This window comes from Rhamphochromis longiceps, linkage group LG13 (genome assembly GCF_057381845.1).
Source record: "Rhamphochromis longiceps isolate RC_006_pf linkage group LG13, R_longiceps_female_GT1.1, whole genome shotgun sequence".
Taxonomy (NCBI): Eukaryota; Metazoa; Chordata; class Actinopteri; order Cichliformes; family Cichlidae; genus Rhamphochromis; species Rhamphochromis longiceps.
This window is the reverse complement of record NC_140569.1, coordinates 16575726-16597151: the sequence shown is the minus strand read 5'-3', so window position 1 is coordinate 16597151 and position 21426 is coordinate 16575726. Positions and strand designations below refer to the sequence as shown.

At 42.9% G+C, this 21426-nt stretch overlaps 1 protein-coding gene across 3 annotated transcripts in view; it reads left to right on the top strand.

Moving 5' to 3' along the window:
* Nucleotides 1–3579: 3579 nt before the first annotated feature.
* zmiz1a (zinc finger, MIZ-type containing 1a) overlaps nucleotides 3580–21426 on the top strand; it is a 111289-nt gene continuing 93442 nt past the window's right edge. For all 3 annotated transcript variants that reach the window (XM_085428005.1, XM_085428008.1, XM_085428004.1), the window contains exon 1: nucleotides 3580–3738. The gene's annotated coding sequence lies outside the window, so the exon portion shown is untranslated. The remainder of the gene's footprint in view (nucleotides 3739–21426) is intronic.

Below are 21426 nucleotides of genomic sequence, written 5' to 3'. Positions count from 1 at the left end.
TATTACTTCAAACAATATCTAATGTTCTGCTGGAACTGCTGTGACTGGGATAATGCTTTATGTTTAATAATAATAATAATAATAATAATAATAATAATAATAATAATAATAATAATAACATAATAATTGTTCATTAAGGCTGGTTTTTGCTCATCGTAAATAACACTTCAATAAATATATTTTAATACACATGAAACGTATAATAATTAATTAACTAATATGCTTAACTAAAATGTCCATGACCGATTACCTGTTAACTGTGGGGCAGGTCCCAAGAGAAAGATATGGTCAACTAAACAGTAGTTTCTTACTGTGTCTTGCTGACTTATAATACACATGTAACTGCTTAATATAAGTTTAATTAATTAGCTAACTGGGAGAAATCAGAGGTCCTCAACCTGTGGCCCCACTGGTGGGTCATAAAGCAACTGCAGGTTGGGCAAAAATGAACAAGGGAAAGCCATAAGCAAGTGTTTAAACGACCCCATCAGAGAACCTCCTAATAATAGCTATATTAATAGTGCTAATAATAACATATTTTTCTATATGTTTTTGGAATTAGCGTCAAAGGTTATGTTTTCCTAACTTGTCGGCTGACAGCAGTACAGGATAGATTGAAGTGTCCAGTGTTGTTGATGTGATGATGTTACAGTGCGCTCACACAGAGGTGTTGCTGCTTCAGCAATGTTGTTTATCATTGATCGCCTAGATAAGACTTTCATTGCTGCGGCAGAAAGAAGATGAAGAGCTAATTTAATGACACAAATCAGTTATGCAGATTTAAAACACACTTTAACTGAAATACAGCAAAATAAAAACCGTTCTGATAATGCGTGGATAGTGGTTTGACTTGTACAGTGTCTGCTAATTTTTATTTGTTCTCAAAATAGCGTCAAAAACGTTAGTTAACGTAGCTTAAATCATTAGAGATTATTAGCTAATTTTAACCTTCTGATCTCATAGTTTGCTGGTATATCGCTAGATGCCAGTCAAGGAGCTGTTGTACTTTATTATTTTAGCTTGTTAAAAAAAACTTCTGTTCCTTTTCTGGTTGAATTGGACTTCAGTGTTTGTTTACAGTATAGATCCAGATCCAGGTGACAGCAGGTCAAAATGATTTTACCTATGTGCAGCAGCAGCCTGTATTCAGTTTGAATATTGCTATGAACTGACGGATCACTTTATGTCTTTCATTGACTGCAACATTGAACTTTTGGGTGACGGCACAAAGACTGAGAGAGCAGGATGAAGACAGCAAAAAGAAAGAGCAAAAAGAAACAGGTGAGAATGGACATGTGGTCAAATTCACAAAAATGATAAAGCTGTAGCTTCCGTTTGTCCACATTCATTAATGATGATTTCACATAACACGGCAGTGTGCTGTACTGTTGTGCATTGTGGATCCCCCACTTGCTCTTGTGATTATTATTATAAGATTATATTCGCTGTCTCAAGAGGGCACGCAGCATCCTACGGGATGGTACACACCCAGGACACCGGGTGTTTAAGCTGCTGCCGTCTGGCAGGAGGTTCAGGCTGCTGAGGTCCCGAACAAATAGACTCAAGGACAGCTTTTACAACAGGGCAATAGCCCTGATCAATGCAAATAGCTGACCTGACTGGCTACCTACCTGGACTTTTTTTTTTTTTTGGGGGGGGGGGGGGAGGTAACAACGGTAAAAACAGTAACAATAATAATATTTATATTTATAACAAGGTGCAATAACAATTAATGTACAATAATAACAGTGTGCAATACAAATACACTTCTTCTTCTTTTTTATTACTAAGTTATTATACTGTGTTGTGTTGTTTGTGTTGCGTTGTGATGTGTCGTATCGGGTCCTGTTGTGTTATATGTAGTGCCGACGTAGGACAGTTTTCCAATTTCATTGTACTATTGTACTATGTATGACTGTGCAATGACAATAAAGAGTTATCTTATCTTATCTTTTCCTAGTTTCTTGGAAAGAGAGAGGATGGAGAGTAAGGACAGAGAGGTTGTACAAGAACATGAAGAATGAAGGAGCAAATAGTGACGTTAGCTGGAAAAACTACAATTATTTTTAGTAGTTTTTCATGCATTTCACAGATGCTTTGCGTGCTTTCTAGTAGCGCACTTAAAAATGCCAGTGGGGGTTCTAGACAGAAAATATTGATATGAATGACAGCATTTTATAAGATTCATACCACTCTAAACATGGCTCGAACAGGATGGCTGCCACTACATTGAAGTGACTGACTACAAATCATTTCTCCACTCGTGAAATTCGGGTAGATGATGCTCTCTGCTGAGTCTGCATAATAAACAGAGGGTTTGTATGAATTCAAAAAGTTTAATAACAATTTTAAAACAACTCTATTGCCAGCCTGCTTCATGTACAGGTCTATGGTGTTGTAGAGTGATTTTCCAGTGTCTGTACTGATTAATGCTACTTTAAGTGCTTAATGATTTGGTGGACTGCCTCTATGTGATTAAGAGACTGAAATAATGTTGTGCGTGTTTCACATCTTATCTGCTTTGCCACAAATACCTCTTTAACTTCTTTAACAAATGAGCCTTAGCCTCGGGTTTGATAACTAAAGGCTCCACCCTGAAACAGGCGAAAAGGGGTGGATTGGATTGAAATCTCTGGTTGATCTTAGACACTACAATGGGTCATCCAACTAATGAGCTGAGGCCTCCTAAAAATCTGAACCTAGAATTGCCCCTGAGTGAAGCTAAAGTGAAATGATTTAAAAAACAAACATATAAATAACCAATAAGTACAGTGTCTTGCTGACTTTTCTTCAATTTGAATCCTTTCTCAGATTTAATGATGATTTAAGATGTGGTGTGAGACATGACCTGTACTTAACCTTAAAGCATAATGATAATAATAATAACTAGACAGTTATTAAGAGATTTGTTTTCTCCCTTATGCACAGGTGGCCACACTGGATGTTCGACTCGGTAGATTTTTACACCCGATGCCCTTCCTGATACAACTCCAAAGGGATTTGTGTCTTTTTCTGAGACTGAACAAGGGACTGTTTGCTTTCTCAGCAAATATGTAAACCACTACACTATAAAGACACTATAATATATAATAATAAGAAAAAGAACAATAAAAATTGGCTAATAAAGTTAATAGAGTTCACATCACTACTGCTACTAACAACAACAAAAAAACAATAATAATTACTAGCTAGTTAATTAAGTCGTTGTTTGATAATAACGTGAATAAATCTGTATCTCAGATAAGCTTACGGTGTTGCCTTTCATGTATATTCCTATTATGTTTTACTAACAGCTATTAAACTCACACAATGGCTGAATTAGCAATTAACTCCTGGCTCGGTTACACAGTGCAGCTCTGAAGCATCACTGCTGTAATGACACAAAAGCAGACAATAGCCGGAGCTGCCGGCTGCAGTCCGCTCCAGTGTGAAACGTGCCGTTATCAGGCTGTTAGCGTCTACTTACACCTTCACACCCGGGTGTCCTTCCGCGGAAAGTCTAGGTCACGTTTTCACGCCGGCCGCCGAGCACGGCTCTCTCTGGTAACTGAATAGCCAGTGTAATCTGACACTTCAACTTGCCGTGCTCTACGATAGTTGATTCAGTCACTCAGTCACAGCGTCTTCGGAGCTCTCACGTCGTCTTTGTGGAAGGGAAGCGAGTGAGCGAGGGGAGCATCGTAAACACGCGGTTTGGAGACACAATACGCCGCTTTGCCGCTCGGGTCCGAGCTCAAAGTAAGTTTCGCGCCTGGTTATTTTTTGTGTTACACAGCGGGGTTTTGAACGTGTGTTTGCGTGCGTGTGTGTGGTTTTGCCTCCCGCTGGACAGATACTACCTCCTAACAATAGGGTGACCTCCTGGAAACCTTTTAGCAGCCGCTGAGAGTCTCGTGCCAGCGGGTGCACGTTAAGAGCCGAGCCGGAGCTCGTTTACGCGGCGTAATATCCAGACTGTGCCGCGTATCCCCTCTACCTGTGTAGTTACGCTGGAGCGACACGTCCAAAGTCACTGGGTCTGTAGGATCATTTCGTGAGGCGTGTGTACATTATTCTTAAAATCACTAGAAAGGAATGCGCTAGTAAGTCAGTGATTGCAGGTCTGCGTGTGTATGTGTGTGGGTGAATGTCTCGTCTCGGTGGATCAGCTGATGGCTCGTTTGATGCTAAACTGAGAATGTGTGTCACTTAGCTAACAGTCAGCAGTGTGCCTGGGCTTGTTGACTCCCTTCAAGGCTATTATCCGCTACCTGTTGTAATGCAATTAGTAGGCATGTCCATATGCTGCCCTGCTCTGTTCTGCTGAACGGCACATGTCATGCAGCTTCAGTGGTAATTGCTATCTGATAACACTAGTTGTGTTTGCTGGATGTAGTCAGGGATCATTCAAAGATCAGTGGCTCAACGTGTTAGGTCGTTTGGGACCTTTGCAGGGACACCTTGTGAATCTGGCCTCTGATAGATAGTTTACTTGCACTATATGTATTTGTGTGTATTTGTGTGTTGCAGTGTGACTATTACAATTAAGACAATGCTCAGGTGATTTATAATAGCTGTATGCCTGCACTGGAGCCTTGCAGTGCACTCACATCTGTAATGGTCCAGTATTAGCATGTGCATCTGGCTTGCTCTACATTAAACTATCCCCGATAGAGAACAGCATTGCCACATTTACAAGCCCTTCTGCAGCAGAGTGTGGATGAGCAGCTTTGACTCAGTGCAGGCTTCTGCCTTAAGTCTGGTGGACCCTCCCCGTTAAATTCCTCCTGTCGTGATGTGAGGCCAGTCTGGGCAGAGTGGAGAAGAGGGGGGCTCACGATTGGAGGAGGAGGAGGAGAAGGAGGAGGTGGAGACTGCTGCTCTTTCATTACCGTGCACCCTGCTACAGGACAGCTGAACTTTGAGAGAGGGTGACAAAAAGGGCCCTTTACTTGTTAGTAAGGTTGAAGTTGAAGGGGGCGTGATTGGAGCGGATGATCAAATTAACTGCTGTTATAATGTCATCATGCTTTAAACGCCCAAAAGCACCAGATTCCTAAGAAATCTGATACAGCCTTGCATAAAAGTTGATATTACAGGCTTAAAAACAGTTACTGGGTTCATTACTGGGGTATTGCATTGGATTGCAGGTGTTCGTATTATTGTGTCCACTCCCTGTATGTCTCAGAAAGTGTATAAACAGATTTTGGATGGGTGCGCCCTCCAGTGTCTCCTTCCTGGGTAATTTAAATTGGTGATGTAATGAAATTGTTTCAGCAGCAACACTTGTCAGCTGCACCACATTAATTAGTGCTGTTTGCCCCCCTTCTTCTGACAAAACAAAGGAGCATTAAGTCATCTCACCAAAGCATGAAAAGGCAGCGCAGTCATTCAGAGTAGGTTACCTGATAAATTGTGAAAGAAAGAGGGCAAGGAATTAAAGCCATCTGCAACTGTTTGAAACTTGGAAGTGTGTCTGTTTGTGTATGTGTGTGTTCGTGTGAGTTTTCTTTCCTTCTGTTGTCCCTCATGGGGCCTCTCTGCAACCAGCCAGCTAGCCAGACTGAGAGACAAGACAGAAGTGTCTGATTCACTAAACAGGCTAAAAGGCTCCAGCATACACACTTTGAAATCAAAATTTTCTTTTTCTTTTTTTCTTCTTCTCCAAAGTCATTTAAGATGGTGCTGGACACAATTGCAGGCGTGCTCTCTGAGAATGGAGTGCTTGGCTGCCTGTGCAAGAATGTGAAGGCGATCTTACTGGAAAAATAGTGAAATTTTCAGCAGATAGAAATACAACACATGCACTGGCCCCGCTACAAGTTGCAGCAAAACGGGAAGAAAAATTACGTTTGCATCCAACAGCGTGTTTGATCCTGAGGCAGAATGTGGAGATTATTCTCTTTAAGCTGCAGCATTAGCCAATATTGGGGAAAATATTGGGAAATATGTATCCTTTGAAACCAAATCTTTTTAGTATCAATCTGTCTTTTCTGATAGTTTGGGCTGCAGAAAGTTGCGACGCATGCTTAAGTTGTGCAGTTGTTCAGTCTCACATGCTGATTAGTCACAGAAAAGATTAAGGTAGTGAGTTAACATTACCCCCTGTCATTGTACCTCGGTAAAGCAGTGAGGTAATGCTGATTAGAAGTACGTAGCAGGAAAACAACTAATTACTTGTGTCTCAGTAATTAGCTTTTTGTTACTCAGCAATTTACCAAGTTGCACCATCTCTGCCGCTGTTTGCTGTGTGTGTCGGCACAGCTGCAGCCAGCTAAGTGCTTAAAAACCTGGCGAACGCTAATCAATGTTTTGACAGCCTGACATTTCATCTGACTGTTCCTGTTGTTCGAGGACTACTGTGAAATACTTGCTGCCTGTTCAACTTGACACAGATTCTTGTAGTCTGGTGTCTCACCAGCAGCCCTAACCCACCCACTCGTGTCCAGAGCAGAAGTCAGGCCTTGTTTCTCTCTCTGTCTCTCTCTCGCTGTCTGTGTCTTGAGTGCGGTTCAAACTTGGCATTACTTGTCATCTAAAAACCCAGCCTTTTGTTTTTCAATGTGCCTATTTTGGTCTTTTTAATAAGGGAAAACGTGTGTTGCCTCAGAGCGTTTTTAAAGACTCAATCTGAGAATAAGAGCTTAGAGGGAGTTAAAACCTGAAATATTCAGTTTGAGCTGAGGTTGTGCCCTCTTGTCAGACACTTAACTACTTCCTAAATGTTGTTGTAATTCTACCCATAAGTCTACAGTTAAGCTCCCTTCAAGTTAAAGCCTGGTAATTGCAGGCTAACTAATTCAGAGAAAATGAAGCATACAGCAGCTGTAACTCATCCTGCTGACAGCGTGCAATGACATCAGTTCAGTGCAGAAAGCCAAAAGTGGACCAACATGAGGCGCCGGGATTAAAAAAAACCCTCAGTTCCACATGCCTGTCACCACTGTTCTTCAAGCTGCCAACCTTACGCTGTGGTTTGGGTTTGTGGTTGAAGAGACCACTGCTTTTAAACTCCTGAGTTGCTTGAGGTAGGCTGGACAGTCAGCATGACTAATGCTGAGTCTTCGAGCAAGGCACCGAACCTCGAGCGGCGGTGGCGAGCAGCATTGTTTCGTTAACGACCGTGTAGGACTGTAGCCGTGAGCCCGAGCGGGCATGCGGGTGATGTTTATGGACATCAGGTGAAATGTTTTGCACGTGCTGTCATGAATGAGTTGCTCTGTTTGCTCCCGTTGGGTTTTATTTACTTTCATGTTAGATCGGAAATGAACTAATACCATGTGTGCAGTGGGTAGGTGGAGTTTAGCTTCCTTGTTTTCTCTCAAGACTAAGTCGCCATAGTATTAACAGATTGAGCTTTAACATGGCAAATGGGATTGCAATGAGGCTTTGTTTAATCGTGACCACTTACGCTGATCAAACAGAGGGAATTAGAAATAAAATGCTGCCTCTAATGCAATCCTGCTTCAGATAAAGGCCTGTTACCTTCTGCATTTGAGGTAAATAAAGGCTCTGGTTACTATGAGGAACTACAGCGGGGATATAATTTTTCCGTGTTGTCCTTGCTTTGCCTGTCAGTTGTTTCCTTGTTGACAGATATCGGTTTAATATAGACAAAACACCAGCTTAACTCCTCTTTCTTAAGAGCCGTCATTTCAGCTCTTGAGCTCTGCCAACATCAGGGAGACGCAGTCCTCTTAAGTGCTTTCTTTTTTTCCTCTCTCTCCCTGAGACGAGAGCGAAACAAAGTGCAGAGAAGGTGAGGAGAGCGAATAGGGAGAAGTTGCCGGCCCACCCCTGTCACCATCTCATACATGTTTGATTTAATGTTCTTTGAGAAACGAGTGCACAGGACGTCACAATGGCCGTGTCCTGTTCCCATCCGCCGTGAGAGAGCGGGGGCCCTTGAATCATAAATGACACCCGGCCTCATCAGGAACAATATGAGAGTCGGAGCCCGCACAGGAGGAACAAAATGTTCCCTCTATCCATCCATTCGCCCCAACGCCGCTGCATGCACTCAAGACTTCTCACCATCGCGAGCAATTACCCTCACTTTTTTCCTCCAGCTGATGAAATCCTCGCTGAGAGCCCGTCTCGGCTGCGTTTCTGTGCGTCTGTGTTGGCAAAACAGGGAGGGGGCGGGGAGGGGCGGCAGGCAGCGGGGAAAAGAGATAGTATGTGTCTGAGTGAGTGGCGTTGGCGTGTGTCTGTTTGGCTTGTAAATCCTGTTTAAGCTAAACAAACTCATTGTCTTCATCCTCCAACTGTGTGCTCTCAGCCCCCCCCCCCCCCCCCCGCCCCCTTCTCTTCCCTACTTTCTCCTCTACTCTTTCCTCCTCCTTTGAGTTGTAAGTACAGTCGCTAATTACTCCCCTCTCCCTCTTCACGCTGGGTCAGTGGGTTTACAGTTTTGGCACTGATCTGCTGTGTTTGCCTTGCTTCTCTTGATACTCGAGCACGTCTGCAAGCCTCCTCCAAGAGGTCCTCACACCTTGCACAGTGTCCCACGTGGGTTCATTTGCCAGAGAGCCACTCAGGTCTGCGCTTAGACTCCCTCTCGCTATCTCAGGAGGCTTGTCCTGCGCTTCGTTTCATGCCAGGTGCTGGGCCGACCGGCCTGCTGGGCCCGCGTCAATATAACCTGTTATGTTTTCAAGCAACAGCACCTCATCTCAAGGAGGATTCCCAATGATAGGAATTAATTTTAGATACAGTTTAGTTACCCCCTCCACCCAGCGTGTTGCAAATCTTTCTAGCTTATAGGCCATAATGAATCATTTTCTAAAGATAATACACCACATGCTGTGTTTATAATACCATTTGTGCTATAAACAGCGCCTTGTCTAGTCGGCACTGTTGTCTCTCAGAGTGCACGCTGATGCTGATTTTCTGGTGGAGGTTGCGTGGGAGATGCAGAGTGATGGCAGAGATTCTATGAAGGCGGTCGAATTGTCTCCCTTCATGGCCTCCAGGGATACATACTTCCTTGTTTTCTGACAACGTAAATTAACTGGGATGTTACTAATGCAAAGGGACAGCATTTATTCTCCAGCTCGCGGTTTGGGTTATGAGGCTGCGAAGGAGTCGTGCAATATCTGCTCTCACGCGACGCCTGCTGCTTACGCATGCAAGGAGCGCTGGGCTGATAACGTGGTCAATAGCGAAAAGCGGCATTCGTTTTTCTTTGCCGAGGTGCGGGCAAGCAATAAAAATGTCATTCAGCTTTAAGGGCGGGGAGTCGGCCGTACGCTGGGGTTTGATTTTCCAGTTTTGCCTTTTGGTCAGTTAATGATGCCTGTTGTGGTTGTTATGGAGAGCCTCCTCAAATCATATTGGCATATAATCGTGAGCCTCGCTGCTCTAATAAGGCTGTTTTCTTCCTATTTCTCAACGTTGCTCAGTGTGTTTGCCCGCTTATTGCCCTTCCCTCAGTTTTGACACTGGCAGTTGAGCCAGGCGCTTTCCCAGGGTTCTAAGGACTGACATCCCTTTCATTTTCCCGCCTGGGCGGCTCAGATAAAGGGGCATATTTTAAACCTCTGTGTGGATACACTAACTGTAAAAAGAGACGGGCTGGTGGGCCGGGGCCGAGCAACAGCATTAACTTCACAGAGAAGGAGAGGGATGAAGGGAGCAATGGGATGATGAGGAGTGAAGCAAATAAAGAAGCAAAGAGTCTGAGTCCACATTATTAAACAGTAATCTCAGCAATTCATAATAAATGGTTGGAAGCACCATAAAAGCTGGCTGCAGCCCTGACTTTGCAAATATCACAAACATTATCTGCAGTCCTCCTGCAGATAACCCATCTTTCTTGTTTAGCGCTGGTCTATTACAGGGGCAATGTGTTTAACCACTTTTTTCCCCCTAATCTACCCCTGTTGCGTGCGTCCTCCCGGCACACCAAAGCCACGGTGGAAGCCGTCGTTTATCATATCAGTAATGAGACCAGGGTAATCGTGTGTATTCCGGAGACAGCAATGATACACTGCTTGGCGCTTGCCAGGGATCAGCCTCTAAACAATGTTTATCATTGTCTCCCAGGGCTCTTTAATTATCTGGCAAACATTATTGACAAACCAACGAGAGTCCTTGTGTTTTAAGGATGCGGGCTGCTGTTCATAAATATGTGAGCTTGAGTAAAGCGATTTATATTTAACATGCTTGTAAATATTGTTAGTAAAAAGGCGATAATATTTCTTCAGTCAGCCGTGTCTGCTCCAGTCCCAACATCCTCCCGTTACCTACATGTTAATGATCTACCAGAGTTATTATACGGCTCAGCTGTATTGCTCTCACAGCCGTCTTCCAACCTTTACTTGGCAGCTCCAGCTGAGTGGAGGCTGAATGGCATGTGTTGACATTGTTAAAGACACACGTGAGGACCTCACACGTTTCATGTCTGAGTCAAGCAAGGGGCATGTTGGAAAAGATGGGGTGGGGGTGCAGTTTGTCATATCATTGCCTCACCTGCAATATCTTGAGGCGGTTGCACAGTGTTGTGCTCCAGTCCAGAGATGATGTCTAAGTCGTGCTGGTTAGTGACGGTAAACAAGAGCAGCAGATGGACGAGACCAAACTTCACACAAACACACACACTGCCATCTTCTTTTACTTGTCATGTCTCCCTGGATATCAAATCAGCATAAATGTGTAACAAAGAGAGAAGGGATGTCTCATTGATGGGTGCATGAAATCACCTTTGCTGTGCTGTGTGTTTGTGAGGGAAATGGGGGTAGTGGTAGTAACAGCAGCAGCAGCAGTAGAGGTGGCTTGGGGTGAGGTCCTGCCCTGATTTTCTCTGGAATTCCTTTGCTTTTGGAAGCCAGAACGAGTGGAAACCAAATCTGGGTAGCCTGAGGGTCTCTCCTTCTTGAGTATTCTCCACACATATCCCTCTGCTGCCATCTCTGACGGCTTTTTAGGGGTAGCTCTGTTTTCAAAGCTCGCAACAGCCAAGGTGTTATTCACCTTCCAGAGAAAGGAGACGGAGAGAGGCATGCAAAAAAAAAAAAAAAAAAAAAAATCAGATGACTGCACCAGGAAAACCATCTCAGGCCTGGAGGGACCGGCGCTGCTCAAACATAAATTTTCTCCATGTTTCAGACACGGAAATGAAAGTCAAATGTAGAGCCTGTCACTCAGGGCACAAAAGATACCTTCCAATGAATATGGATGAAAAACCGAGGGTAAGAAACAGCACTGTCTTTACTCAAAAACTAATAATGATAAAAAAAAGAAAAGGATGTTGCAATGATTGCCTTATGTTTTCCACATTTAATGATTCTCCTTTGCAGATTAATAAGCATTTTTAATTGTGTTTTACGGTTGCTGGAAGGGCAAACAGTGCTTTAGAAATGTTGTCAGCTGCTCCTGCAAGCTGAAAATTTGACCTCACATTCATGGCTCATTAAATCTGATAAACCATGGGTAATGGTGTTAAAATTGTACAAAGGTATCTCCATTTACTCCGTACCACAAGTTTTCCGTGACCAGATCCTTATCTGGTGGGCTGTCGCTTTAAGTAACTAACTTCCACAAAAGCAGAGCTTTTCCCTCTCGTTTGAAGGGGGCTCGTGTTGAGTGAGGGGGGAAATGAATAGTGTTGCTGCCTACCTCTATTGAGCCGGCCTCATTCTTCCCTGACCACTGGAACGGTGGGTGAAGGGGTGGCTGGCTTGAGAAAGGGGATGTAGAAGAGGAAGGGGGAATAGGAGAAGTGCTCGGAGGTCTGGATCACGTGAGCTGTTATAGTGTTCGTGCTGGTCCCTTTCAGGCTGTCACAGTAAATCTGTTTGACTTGTCACTTTTTAAATCATTACGAAGGCTAAAAGCCTCTCTATTGGATTGTGGTGGAAGAGGGGAGGCAGCAGGTTTCCTTTGTGCCTTCTTGACGATGATGATAATCAAGTTTGTTTCTGGCCATCCTGCTGCGCGGCTATAATTAGCTCCCTTCTTCTCTCTTCTCATCATCTTTATCGTGTGTTGCTCCTCAGAGTGAAAGCGAGTCGTTGTGTGGAGGTCGTGCGTTGACTTTTGTGTAGCGGTGCCTGATTGAAAACTTGTAGTTTTATCAGGTTTTTTTTGCTGCACAGAGACGAGGCTTGTGTGTTGCCTCACTAGGGCTGCCACGATTTGTCGACTAGTCACGATTACGTCGACTATCAAAATCGTCGACGACAAATTTAATAGTCGACACGTCGTTTGAAGGTTTGTAAGATCGCAAAACACGCAGGAATAAAGTAGCAGGATTTAAGAGTGTAATAACGGACTGAAACAGAAGATGGCAGCACTGCATGTACAAGGATGCCAGCTGCCGTTAAACCCCGAAGAAGAAGAGAAGCAGCTGTGTCCCAGAATTCATAGCGCGGCCCAGCTTAGTTTCCAACAATGGCGGCAGCTAGTTAGTTTTAATATTACTCTTATTATTCTTTCTGGGTCACAAAATAAACGTTTAACATATTTTCAGGCGAGAATGTAGCTGTGTAAACCTCAAATATCGGCTCAGTTTATCAGGACACCACATATTTTCAAAAGCGCTCCGACGTTTTCGGAGACGTCTGTTACCCACTAGCTCGATAGCTAGCCGGGGGCTAGGTCACTAGCGTTGTGAGAACACCGGACTCCCGGCAAATTGTTTTCAAACCCACCGCCGTCTTTCGCTACTCAGGTTAAATATATATGAGTCACTTAGATAAATTAAAAATGTTGTTGTTTGGCTTTTTTTTTTTAGTATTTTATTTGTTCCTGAGTAAATCGGTTTGTCTGAGATTAAAGTTATAGTTTTTACACAGCTGAATAAACGTCAAGCAGACAGCTGATTATCAGAAGTGTGAGATGCTGGAGAATTTACTCCGGTGTCCTGTTATATTTTAGATAGCAAGGAGTTTATTAAACTTCACCGAAACAATCTGCAAATTTCCTTAAAATTGAATAAACTATCATCTTGTCTTTATTTTTAGTTAGCACCTTAAAAGCTTAAAGCTGTAAGCTAATGATAGTTATATAAGAGCAGATGCTGCTGGTGCAATAAGCTGTAGTTTTACGTCCAGTGGATGATGATCTGATTAGTCGACTAATCGCATAAATAATCGGTGACTAGTCGACTATCAAAATAATCGTTTGTGGCAGCCCTATGCCTCACGCAAGCGTTTATTTCTCAAAATGAGCGTGAGGACCTCCTGTTCGTCCCCCAGGTCAGTCGGGGTCAGCTGGAGGTATGTCTGAACTTGTAGCATCTCTTTCTGCCCAAACTGGTTTCTGACAGAGATGTGACGGAGTATATCTCGTCCTGCTGATGAAGTCTGCAGGAAGTGACATGTGAATTCCCCCACCCCTTTCTTCTTCTCCTGTTTTCTTTTCCCTCCTCTCCTTTTTCATGCCATCCAGCTCGTCCTCTGTGCTCACTCTGTTCTCTCCCTTTTTTGCCCCTCGCCGCCATCCCTCGTCGGTTCGTGTGCCAGCAGCACTCATGCCTGGAACAGAGCGCCAGGGCAGACATCTGTCGCATAGCGTCCCTGATCTGATCTGTGGCTCGAAGCATCGGGGTCAAGAAGAGTAGCAGCCGCCAGTCCAGACACAGTGGGAGACAATCTCAGAGCTCTATCTCTTGTGTTTTGGTCTCCCAGTGTCTTTCTCTGCATTTCTCATTAAAATTCACACTGCACACAACCAAACACACGCAGGCGCCCTCACACACACACACCAGGGTATTAAGTTGTTTGTTGTCTTTATGTGAAGCGTCTGTCCTTTGGACTGTGTGGCACTCAGTCAAGCTGGGCTGGCACCGTCCCATGTCTTCTGGTAACGCTCTTCCTTAGACTCACAGGTGCAGGCAGGAGGGAAATGTCAATTTTATCAGGTTGTTCATCAGGCATGATGATGTGCACTTGATCTGAAGGGAGGATTTTGACAGTTAAACTGCCTCTTTGTGCCTGGGGCAACGCTATTAATGACAAAACCAATGACAGAACGAATAAAAAGGCGTTAATTGCGGCTGCTCGGTTTTTTTAAAGAGAGCACACACACAGCGTCTGCCAAGTTTGATACATCGCATACCTTCTCGAGAGATTAATGCCTGCATATTGATCCCGCTCACCGTTTTGACATTTATTGGTGTTGTAGTAGTGGCTCCCCTCCTCCCCCCTCCCCAAAACAGGTGAGTTCCTGCCAAGTGACTAGACTGGCGAACGCTCACTCGGTCATGGGAAAATGAAAGCTCACAATTAAAGGACCATAACTTAGTTTTGCTACTAATATTATGATTTTTTTGCATGTCCCAGCTCATTGACACCAAATCACTTACACTGTATTTTACACATGCATATCTTTTCTGATGTTTTCTGATTGTTTTTAAGCTGCTGTTTGTTTCCAGTGACTTCACTAGATTATGAAGTGTAACTTGCAGAAGCTTGATTGACACAGCTAATCCATCACAGCACACACAGCATTTAGTTGTCTTTAAGTTATGTTATCGGCACTTAGTGATGTGGTTGACAGCAGAGTGAAAACTCCTTCTGCGAGTATATTTGAAGACGCCACATCAGAGATTTGTGAGCCACCTTTAAAGGAAAGAAAGGAAACTAGATTCACACGCGCCGTTTCATATCCATGTTTACTCACTTCCCATTTTGATTTGAATTTCTGACAGCGCAGCTTGTCAAAGCAGTGCCTTTTCAGCTTTTGACTGCAACAACAGTTTTGACAATGGTTCCTGATTGCAATTTAAGTGTCTTACAATTGTAGAGCACAGTGCAGACTGTGACAAACTCTAACTTATTTAAGAATCAATAATTTTTTCTAGTTTTTAAAACCCAAAAGCAAACAGTTTGGAAATCAGCATAAAAACTTACAATCACCGTCACTTCAGTAGGCACATCTGTTCAACTGCTCATTAATGCAGTTGTCTAATTAGCCAATCACATGGCAGAAACTCAACGCCTATAGGCATGTAGGCATGTTTCAGATGACCTGCTGTAATTCAAACGGAGGAGCAGAATGAAAAGGTGATTTAAGTGACTTTGACTGTGCCGTGGTTATTGGTGCCAAGCATGCTGGTCTGGATATTCCAGACACTGCTGATCTATTGGGATTTTCCACACAATCATCTCTTGGGTTTACAGGGAATGGTCCAGAAAAGAGAAAATATGCAGTGAGTGTCAGTGCTCTCGGCAAAAATGCCTTGCTGGTGTCAGAGGTCAAAGGAGAATGGCCACGCTCCGTTGAGCTGATAGGAAGGACACAGTAACTGAAATAACCACTCGTTACAGCCAAGGTATGCAGAAGAGTGACACTGAACACACAAAACACGTCAGACCTTGAAGTAGAGGGCTTGCAGCAGCAGAAGACCACACTAAGAAGCTAAGAATAAACTGAAGCTACAGTTTACATGGGTTCACCAAAACTGAAAAATGGAAGATTGGAAGAAATGGGTCAGAATGTGGTGTAAACAACATGAAAGCATGGATCCATCTTGCCTTGTATCAACTTCATGCTGCTGCTGCTGGTGGTATAATGGTGCAGGGCATATCTTCTTGGCACACTTTGGACTCCTTAGTACCAAACGAGGATCATTTAAATACCACAGCCTACATGAATATGCTTGCTGTCCACATTCTTCTCTACACCACAGTGTACCCATGTTTGATGGCTGCTTCCAGCAGAATAACTCACGATGTCAGAAAGCTTAAATCGCCTCAAACTGTTTCTTGAGCATCACAGTTAGTTAGTTCACTGCAGTCAAAAGGCTTCCACAGTCACCAGATCTCAATCCAGTGGAGCACATTCGGGATGTGTTGGGACAGGAGATTCACATTATGGATGTGTAGCAACTGTGTGATACTTCATGTCAATATGTAGCAAAATCTCTGAGGAATGTTTCCAGCACCTTGTTGAGTTAATGCAGTTCTGAAGGCAAAAGGGGTTCAACCCTACTCTGGAAAAGTGTAACTAATAAAATGGCCGGTATAGTGTTCTTTAACATTGGCTGGTGTTTAAAGTATACATGTTAAGTTCAATGTGCAAAAACATAGTCTGACTGAATCAAGCTTTTCTTTTTGGTTCTTGATTCAATCAGACGTTAGGCTGTGTTTTTTGTTAGGGAGATGAAGGAGCTATTTTACCACTAACAAATGATTAGTGTCTTTTTTTGTCTGTCAAAATCATTTTCAGATTTAGATTGCTCTACTGCTTGGTTGGAGTAGTTAGACTAATGTTGAAGGAAGGAAGGTATTTAAGAATTATGATTTCAGTCTGATGACTTTCAAAGATCATTTCAGCTGATGCATTTTTGCTGTTTTCATGCCCCTTTTTCTGATTCGATTTGTCTGGCTCTGGCACAGGAACAACAAAACTTCTGATTGTCTTGTATTTTTCTGTCCTGGCAGACAGTCATCAATGAGCAAAAGGCCTTTGAATAAAAACTGAAAAAATCTGAGATGTGCGCAGCAAATGAAAGGTCTACGAAACCACAGGTATGGTCCTTTAAGATAAAGCAGTAAACCTATTTGTCAGCTCAAAGCCTCTCGAATACTCAGCTCCCAAGTCACTGAATCAGAAGCCGCTTTGATTCAGCTCATCTCGTGTGAGTCAGCAGAGTCACAAAGTAAAAGGCGAGCATGTGTGACAAGTAGATTAGTCCCCTTTATTACGCCTGCTCCCTTTCAAAATAAATATCTCAGCATCTTGTTTACTTATGAATCCACAAGATGGAAATCAGGCTTGCGATAAGATAAATGGTAAATGTGGCTGTTATCTTTTGAAAGGTAATTGACCTCTGACACTTTATTGGCAGGAACCCAAGCCCATGATGGCTCCATGATTTAAACGCAAAGGCTTCTTCCAGTAAGCCTGAAAATAAATGTTTACATACTGTCGCTGCAAAGAGGTTAATTTACCCAATTAATACATTGTAGACAGTGTAGTGAATAGATCAACCCTTCATTAGTAATGCTGCCTCTGGTTTAAGATCAGAACAGCTCATATGACCTGACAAACTCATGGCTGGTTTACACTTTAAAGGCATTTAAAAAAACCATCAGCGCTGCAGATTTCAGATAGCATTTCACTAAGCAAATATTAACTGGCTCTGTGCATTAATTCAGTTCACTTACAGCACCATAGCCAAAGCTCACAGTGTGCTTACACTGTATAAATCAGGTTCACAATGGCACTATAATAACATATGCTATCCCAACACTAATGAGATAAATTATGACACATCTTCCACGCGTGCATTTATTGTTTTTATAGGTTCTTTTATTCAATTAAACAGGCCAACACAATAAGTCTGTTGTTTTTTTAGTCATCTCAGTTTTCTAAAGTGGTGCTTTCAACTATTTTATTTTGTCTGAAAGTAAGTGTTTTTTTCACAGTATAGAACTGACATGGACTAGACCTCGTATTTGGACAGGCGTTTCATGTTTAGCTACATTCTGTGGACAGAAGTATTGAGCCACACCTCTTAATCTGTAATTCAGGTGTTTTCAGCCTCAGTCTGGCTTTACAGACTTTTGTGAAAGAATGGTTTGTTCTAAACAGCTCACTGAATTCCAGCATGGTCCTGAAATAGGATGCCACTGTTGCAACATGTCAGTTTGTGAAATTTCCTCTATATTCTACAATGAGCTGTAAGTGGTTTTACTGCAACGTGGAAGCATTTAGGAACCACAGCAGGTCAGACGTGTAAGGTTTACAGAGCCGAGTGCTGAGTGCATAAAAGTCCCCAGCACACTGCTGACTTAATAAACCAGCTCTAAACCTTCTTTGGCATTAACATCGGCACATAAACTGTGCACTGGGAGCTTCATGGCATGTCAAACACCTCCTGTTGGTGACCCGGTATTTTTGTTTATATAGTTTTGTTTACATAGTGGGCCACACCCACTTTTATCTTAAGTGGCTTGGACCAGTAAAACTCCTCTTTTTGTCAGTGTAAAGAAGTTTAACTGCCCATTTAATCCTGGAGATATTTTAATATAAGCCAAAGAAGTGCTTTTTTTTACATGATTAAAAATGCTGCTAATATTTTGTCTTTTCTTCTATAGTAGATAGTGAAAAAACAATTGTTTGTCTGTTGCTTATTTACTTTGGTATTGTATAAATTGCTAAGTGTTCTGGATCAGAAGGGATAGCTATAAAAATATAAATTTTTTCCAAAGATGTACATTTGGCAGACTGGAAACTTTAGCAGGCCAATTCTGGCCCCCGGGTTTTATGTTTGACACCCCTGATATAGTCTATGTTGTTGACGTGGTTCTAGTTATAGCAGTGATGGTCAGTTGGTAAAACACTTTGGTGTATACTGACCTATTTTAGCATCTATGGGACAGCGTTCCCAGACATTTTCCACTGACATTCATGTTCCCCAGAAAACTACCGACTTTGGTGATGGTTTTTTCTTACAAGTGCTTTTACAGCTGTTGAATGGACTGTGCACAAACTGACTTCTCTTCCCTGTGATTTTCATTATCATTTCTGCTCACGCAACATTCTGGCAGAAGTTTCAGCTTCCAAACACTTGTGTGTTTATGACCAGCTGCCTGCAATGCTGATGCCACTCCCATCAGCCTCACCTGTACTTTGTGCTACAGGTAACAGCGCTAACACAAGAAAACTAGGTGTTTAATGTAGTAAACATAACCATCTGCGTGTTACCACAGTTTTTGTGAGCACGTTGGCATTGGGGTACAGCTCAAAGCACAGCTGCATGAATGTAGACAGTCTATTTTCACTCACTAACTCGTGTTTTCAACACCGCATGTAAGCATATTGCTTTGCTTGTTAAATTAAAGCAGAGCCCACGTTTGTGTCTGAACCTTTTAAGACGAATTCTCTCCACAGAATCTTCTCAGTGTCCTCCCTGTGTTTCTGTAATGCAGCAGCCTTGAGAAGCTGCTTTATACCGATGACAGGCAAGGTCGGGGCTAGTGAAACAGGACAGTGTGTGTGTGTGTGTGTGTGTGGGGGGTGGGGGGGGGGCAGAAGGGGAAGGGGGAGAGAGAGAAAGTATATGGCACTGCAGCTCTGATGGTGTACCACCCACTACTGAGCTGCAGCTACAAATCAGACAAACTGTAGTCGCTGCTGGCGATACGCCATGACACTGATCACTGGCACACGGAACACTGTCAGAACCATCTTGATGGGTAATTAGGGATACTCTGTCATTTTTGGTATCACTTAGCTGCAGTGCTTATGTAGTGTAGAATGTGTATGGTGTGTATGTGAAATCTGAGCCTGCGAGGCTGTTAGAGGAGATGCTGCAAGGATACCGTAAAAGTCAATTTTACACCGTGTAGCCTTAGCTGGGCGGTGGACTGAAGGATCTTGGCTGATCCCTTAAAGACGGTCCAAAGCTGTAAACTCTAACTGACTCGTGTGCGTTGGTGTGTGTTTGTGTGTGTGCAGCTTTACATGCACAAACACACACACGGGGCTGTGTGTAACCTTGTGTTTGTTTTAAAGGGTAGCAGCAGTGTTACGGTTCTTTGTGAGTGTCGCTGATGCACATCGTGTCCTGCGTGACTTTGACCAGGCCAGCCTTCAGCTTTACAGAGCGAGCCAGATAGACAGATTTTTCTTCAAACAGTGCTGCATATACAAGTTCAGACACGTTGTTGAATGTAAATGAATGGTGCAAATAATTTATTGCTTATATGTAACTGAAAGCAGAGACAACATATATCAAACAGTGAGATTCAGAAGCTGTACTGCTTTTCAAAAAAACATATGCTCACTGTACAGTGTAACTAGTATCAAATTCAAGCTATAAAATTTGTGTAGGGCTATAAAAAGCCTGGTGAAACATCTAACAACTAATTAGGGTTACATTAGTAACAAGATTATGTTAAAACAGGCGGAGAGGCTTTCAGAAGTAAGAATGGGGATAGGTTTATCACTCTATATGTGGTGTGATAAGTTAATTATTAAATTAAAAAAATGTCTCAGCATAAGATTGCACCAAATTCTGGGATTCATATACAATCTAAAGAAATCACCGCACACAAAAAAAACCCCAATTCCAAAATAAATTTAGAAGAAATGCATTGAAGAGATGCTGTGGTGGAAACCACTGCATGGTCTCAGGATCACATCTGAAAGCTGTTGAACTGATGAACATTTTACGGCATCCACAAATGCAAGTTAAAACTCTACCATTCAAAGAAAAGAATGTATACAGAGAAGATCTAGAAGTGCTGTCGTCTGTTTAAGATGGACGGAGGCAAAGTGGAAAAGTGTCATGTGGCATTACCAATTAAATTATACATTCTTTTCCTTTTTAGGAAACATAGACAGTAAATCCTCTGAGTTAAAGCAAAGGGGTAGCTTGTAGTGCCGGGTGGCATAGTGGCGAACGGATAAAACATCCACATAGGCTTTTCAAGTGGCTTAAATGGACTATATTATTGTCTACCGGTAGCAGTAAAAAGCATGAGAGTGGGTCTGTAGTAACTGTGAACCCTTCTCACTCATAGTTCTAATCGCACGACTCATATGGCTGGCGTATTGGTGAACACGATCACAAGTTTAGCAATCAGAATTGGCACACAGCTACATTAAAGCTCCCAAAGGTTCTTATCCACATCAGATGTTATGATGTCATCACGTTACCTGGCAGCCACCTACCAACGGGCTAAAGTGACCTACTGGTAGTGTTAATCCACATATAACTCCTAATTAAGCATTGTGTCATTTTAATTTCACAACTGTAACATCTGATTTATATCAAAAAAGTTCTGTTTTGATTTCATCCCATTGCCTAGCAACTACTTAACAAGGATTAAAATCACAGACCGAGCAGTACGGTAGCACGGGCGTTAACAATCCACAGTTAGCTCTCTTCACCTCTCAGTGACGCTCCCAGTAATTTGTGAAACATAAAATAATTTAACAGTAATTACGGCGCTTACGAGCATGCTGGGAAATGACGGTAACTAGCCAGGTAGCATAACAGTTCGCTAACAGCTGGGAGAGGAGCTGTTGCTGAGCACAGTGCAGACAGATGGAGGATGAAGAAGAGAGAGCGGAGATGCACCGAGATAACTCAAGACCAAGACAGGAGTTGTGTCTGCTTTTTGGAAGTTTTTAACTTTAAATTATTTCTGCTCTGCTGCTTGTGTGCTGGTCTTTGACTGTGGGTGGGGCTCAGGCAGCTCCTCCACACACACACACACACACACACACACACACACACACACACACACACACACACACACACACACACACACACACACACAAAGAGGGAGCCAGGTGAGGCACAGATATGCTAATGAGCCATATGTTGACTTTGTTTGAAAACAGCCGGCCTGCTAAACCGACGCTACATCTGGTAAAAGCATGAAAAGCAGCCTTCTAAGCACTGACTCCACGTGCCACTCATGTGCCAAATATTTGATTTTTGTCAACAAAGCCTAAAAGTAGATAATTTAATGTTTTTAGTCATGT